This window comes from Triticum aestivum, chromosome 4A (assembly GCF_018294505.1).
Source record: "Triticum aestivum cultivar Chinese Spring chromosome 4A, IWGSC CS RefSeq v2.1, whole genome shotgun sequence".
Taxonomy (NCBI): domain Eukaryota; kingdom Viridiplantae; phylum Streptophyta; class Magnoliopsida; order Poales; family Poaceae; genus Triticum; species Triticum aestivum.
In genome coordinates, this window is record NC_057803.1 from 421,801,142 (window position 1) to 421,806,405 (window position 5,264).

The following is a 5,264-nucleotide window of genomic DNA, read 5'->3' on the forward strand; positions in this document are numbered from 1 at the left end:
GGGACGTCGCGTTGCACAAAGAGCAGACGGGCGTGGGGCAGCACAACAGAAATCATGCAGGCAATTTTACCCAGGTTCGGGCCATCGTGAGGCGTAAAACCCTACTCCTGCTTTGGTGGATTGATGGTGGTAGAGTGGTGGTGGAGCGTAGTACACTTTCCCTACAAGGGCGGCAGTGGCTACGAGCGTATGGGCGTGTTTGTTATCCAACCTTCTAACCCCTTTCTACAGTTGCTATGCGCCTTCTTTTACAGATTAAGTGGCTACCACAATGTCAAAGTAGTCATTGTGCACAGCTAAGATAGCAAACAGTGCTATCATACTTAACTCTACAGGCTGACAGGGTGCATTAAATGCACCACTGAACGTCACGTCGTTTGTTGCCCGACAAGCCTGGTCGGGCTATTTTGCCAGCTTGGCACCTACTCGCTTGACGCGTCGCGGGATGAGTGTCGTTCTAGGGCATCTTCTGTAGAGAAAGGCTGCCACGTGGCGAATGGCTGCCACTTAATCACTTTGCGGCTTGACTCCGCACTGATTGACGACGTGGGTCGTGGTGGAGTAGTTGGGTGAGGTGGTTTTCCCTCGTGAGCCCCGGCAAGCCCTGCCGGGACGTCTTGGGTGCCTTCTTTCGGGGGTGGCCCCGCCCCTGCTGACCTCACTTACCCGGCAAGGGGGGGCTTTTCTCCTAGTGGCATCTTGCTTTTTGTCTTGATCTTGGTCTTCTTGGTTTGCATGTTGGTCCTTCGAAGCTCTTGGTCTCTTGTACTCTGGCATGGCCTGGTGCATCAATCCTGTTCCCGTGCATGTGCACAGTCTAGGCAACAGACCCAGGGTTTGTTGCACTGACACCGACACACGACAATTGATCTTCCTTTGTAGTTACGTCTGCTTACCACAACCATATGGTGCCCCCTCATCATCCTTGCATACCTCCTGACCCGTCTCTTACACACACGTGCACAGACATGCAGACATCCCCTTTCTTATTGATATTGCAGTCGTACCCCCTGTTTGTCTAGCAGGCCTCTCCCACCATTTGTGAGAAGCAACTCCACCACCAATTCTCCGACACTCTACCTTTGTCTCTCTCCCAGCCTTATTCCTCTGCTACATGTATGCATGCATGCATGCCAATCGATCTCCCTCAATGCATAGCTAGGTCTCTGTCCTTCTCCATACATATAACAGTTGATCTACCTCTCTATAGTTAGGTCTCTGCCCCCTCCCCCCCTCCCCCCACACACACACCGATAGTCGAACGTTGTAGGTAGGTATCCATGCCACTGAGACAAATTGCACCTCTTCCCTTTCACATTTCAGTAGGCCAGCCGCCACTACAAGAAATATGTCAACTTGTGACCTTGACTATTGGTCACTGAATGGTCATTATTTTCCATTTGTGACCTTTTTGTGACCAAAAACAGATGGTCAAAAACTGGCGGTCGTAAACTGACCAAAATATGCCTAATGTTTTGTTTTGGTCACTAGCAGCCTCCCCAGGCCACGTAGGCATCCGACGTGGCACAAAAATCAGCCCAGTCCAATTCAGTGTTTAGATGGGCTGAGCCCATTATTTCAGCCTTTTTAATATTTATTTTTGCTATTAATTTTTGCTAGCTACATGGGCTGGCCTAGCAATTCGGCATTTTTATTTCTAGTTGCGGCCTTTTACAGCGTATGATCTTTTATTTTTTGCCATTTTACTTTCCACTGTTTTACATTTGTCCCGAATATCATAATATCACACTCGTCCCACACGTCAGAAATTCCAAATGTGCTCAAATTATTTTGATAAGTGGGTCGCATGAGTCATGTTTCCATTGCACACGTTTTCAAATCACATACATAATTACTATTTCATATGAAACAGAAATTGTAATTCTGAAACATACATGAAATTCACAAACAGAGAGAAGATACATTATTTCACATACATAATTACTATTTCATTCACAAACAGAAAGAAGATACATTAAATTCCCAGATAACCCAGCTATTATTACATAACTTGCTATATAAGAATGTCTTGGAGCTTCTTTGAACATCTTTCGTCTTGAATTTACTCAAAATATCTACCAACAAAAAAACAGAACAGCAAGGATAGGGTGAATAACAACAACAACAACAGGTGATGGGGTGCTATTCCATCTAAACAAGAGACTGAACCCAACAAGCTAGATTTATTCAGCATCATCAACAATTCAGTAAAGTACTGCAGTTTAGAACTGATGAGAAAAAACAACTACACGACTTCATAACTGAACATATTCAAGTAAAAATTGTACAAGTTACATTCCAATAAACAAATTGTACAAGTGGACGATTCCCTGCTGCATATACATATCACTTGTGTCATGTTTGGGGGTTCAGAATGTACACAACATGTTTATGGTAGATGAACTGTAGCTGCTAGCAGGGGCGGAGCCAGGATTTGGATATAGGGGGGGCCAAGTCATGTTCATTAAAGAAAAATGCTCACTGCAGAAAAATAAGTACCATAATACTATATTATTGTGTTGCTTCAACACAACTAAAATAGGGTCTGTCTATGGCATATCAATATATGGCTTAGTTATTGCACAAAAAGGAAAAAGGAAATATTCGCACTAATCTTTGCATAAAAAATAATCAATGTCATAAGACCTAGATTTTAATACTTAGGACACATCTAGATGTACTTTAGCAAAACTGATTAAAATATATTTACATTTGTATTGGTTTATATTTGCCCCTACAGTTGTCAATAAGATCAAAAATATTGATGATTTCATGAGTAGTTAACCTAGTTGCTAGCAATTTCCTATCAATATAGATTAGCCAAGCAAGTCATTGCCACTGAACTGGGATTGGTAAAAATTGCACATTAGCCACATTAACAACATTACTAGGTGGAGAACTCGAAACAACATACTTTAAAAGAGAATTAATCTTTATGGTGTTTGCAGCCCTTTTCTCTTCATGACCGCATCACAAATCAAACAATGAAAATAAAATAAAATTTATTAGCATCAAATGACAACTTCAACATGTATAAGATTAGAGTTGAGAGGGATTAGTAGATACAGTAGTTCTCAATAGTGCTAACCTTGTGCCTGAACAGCTAGAGAATTCACAGAGTTGAGAGGTATCCGTATGATTTGCCAGTTCAGAAGCCTGTGTCGCCTGATTTTAATTGACTCCGTGAGTAGTGAGGGTACGAGGCAGCGGCCGCCGGCAAAGCTAATCGCTTCAGGTTAATCACGCTGGGGGGTTGGCTTAACGCCAGGGGCCAAGTACTAGAGTCTATGGCCACGAGTGGGCTTTTTTATGGGCCTTTTTCCCAGATTTCTTCATAGCCTTCGTTTGGGTTGAGGGGGGGCCATAGTACGTATATTTCTCAGTTCAGTAGCTAATTACTCGTAGCCTCTGAATAAATTGTCGATCGTTAGGGGGGGGGCAGGCCCCTGCTCGCCCCCCCTTGGCTCCGCCACTGACTGCTAGGAATAGTAAAGCAAAGATGTACTGCCACTAATCAGCAAAAACATAACATTTTCTCAGAGTTAATGATAGCATATTTAACCGTAAATAACAGAATAATGCAATAAATTGGTATAGAGCAAGGTACTGAGCATAGGCCAGGCCAACAATAAATTGGTACTAAATCTAGAAATCACCATCTAAAATTTAGTTAATGAGACATTTTAGAATCAACTTGATAATTGATAGTAATGTTTGCATAGGACACATCCAGAACTAAAACTATACATAAATGCCTAAATTTCAATGCCCGATGCCCAAAATGTAAGATGATGGTTCTGGAAAAATAGTAAACTTGCAACCATATTTAAAGAAAAGAAAATAGCAAGGTGCTGCCATGACCAAATCCTAACCAGAATGCATTTAATAAAATGGATTGCTTCTAGCTGCTGTAGCGACATGCTCCATCGGGCCATGATCAAGTACTCCAGACCATTGCATGCTTTGCAAAAAGAAATACTAGATGAATCTCACTAACAGGAGCACTAGGTGATTAATGGAAGTAATCTGCAGATTACACTGTGAACAAGTGAAGAATTTATCTCTCCCTGTGGAAGAACTAAGTTGATGAAGACATGCAGCAGCAGGAGAAGCCTTGCATCATTGGTTTGGTCGGGTCGTCCACCACACTAGCCACCATCACGTACCCGTCGCCATCAGCAACATTGCTCCTGCAGCAGCAACATATAACCATTTATAAATTAAACGGACCACGTACAAGGTTATACTAAGCATGTAAGTACATTCCAGCTACACGTACAAGGTTATACTAAGCATGTAAGTACAGTCCAGCTATAAAGTGGATGGCAAAGTGTGGCTGTTGTTGTTGCTACTTTAGCCAACTGAGCTAATTAATCTCATCAACCTAATACACTTCTCTCAAGAAAGAAAAAAGCAACTTCAAATATTGAGTACAGCAGCAACATCTACTTGTTACTGGAATTCCAGTTCAAGATGGCCAGAGGCCACTTGGCACCATGGAACCTGCACAATTTCCACCATATATATGAATTAGTTAGAAAGAAAACTAGAGTTGAACTACCCAGCCTCATACATACATACATAAGCGAGCAAAATTTGATTACACAAGAAGGTAGCTGGAGTGGTGGTGGACGAAATGAAAGTCGACGGCCACGGCTTAACGAGGAGAGGAGCTCAACATTGAAGTTTCGCAAAACAGGAGTTTCATTAATTTGAGAGTGGGTTTTAGTAGCTCAAGCTTAGTTAAGTTAAGCACTTAGTACTAAACAGCAACAACACTTGAACCGTAACATGTCCAGAAAGGAAACAAAACATGAGACAAGTATTGATAGCAAGTCCACGAAGGACATCCAATGGTTTCAGCCACATCCTAATAAACCTGGAGCATTCTTTAGCACCTAATTATCAGCAACAAATCAATGGCTAGACGAGCACCACCACAACAAATCGACACTAACACTTGGCCCAAGCAAGGAATCAGCTCACACACGCAAGATGATGATTGCATACATACAAATCATGTGCTGGCAGAAAAAAAATCAAGCAGGAGCTCATCTTCTCTCTCTGTTTTGTAACTAACGACCTAAATAAAATAAAATAAAAACATGACTTGTTCATACAGATCCCTCTAAAATTCCTTGGCACAAGTGCATCACATATTCATCAACTTAGCATCAGAAGTAGTGAGCACGAGAAGAGGGGGAGGGAGATGGTGGAGCTACCTGCCGCGGTCGCAATGGAAGCAGAGCAGACCCCTCTTGCCC

The 5,264-nt window shown here is 42.3% G+C and overlaps 1 long non-coding RNA gene across 3 annotated transcripts; it reads right to left on the reverse strand.

The window, feature by feature from the left end:
- Positions 1-1,907: 1,907 nt before the first annotated feature.
- On the reverse strand, positions 1,908-5,264 carry LOC123086202 (uncharacterized). Of its 3 annotated transcripts, XR_006440671.1 has the most exons (3): positions 5,223-5,264; positions 4,450-4,503; positions 1,908-4,190 (listed from the first exon to the last, which is right to left on the reverse strand). It is a non-coding gene; the product is annotated as an uncharacterized lncRNA (long non-coding RNA). The 3 variants fall into 3 exon arrangements; XR_006440670.1 differs by lacking the exon at positions 4,450-4,503; XR_006440672.1 differs by lacking the exon at positions 5,223-5,264 and having other exon boundaries at positions 4,280-5,212.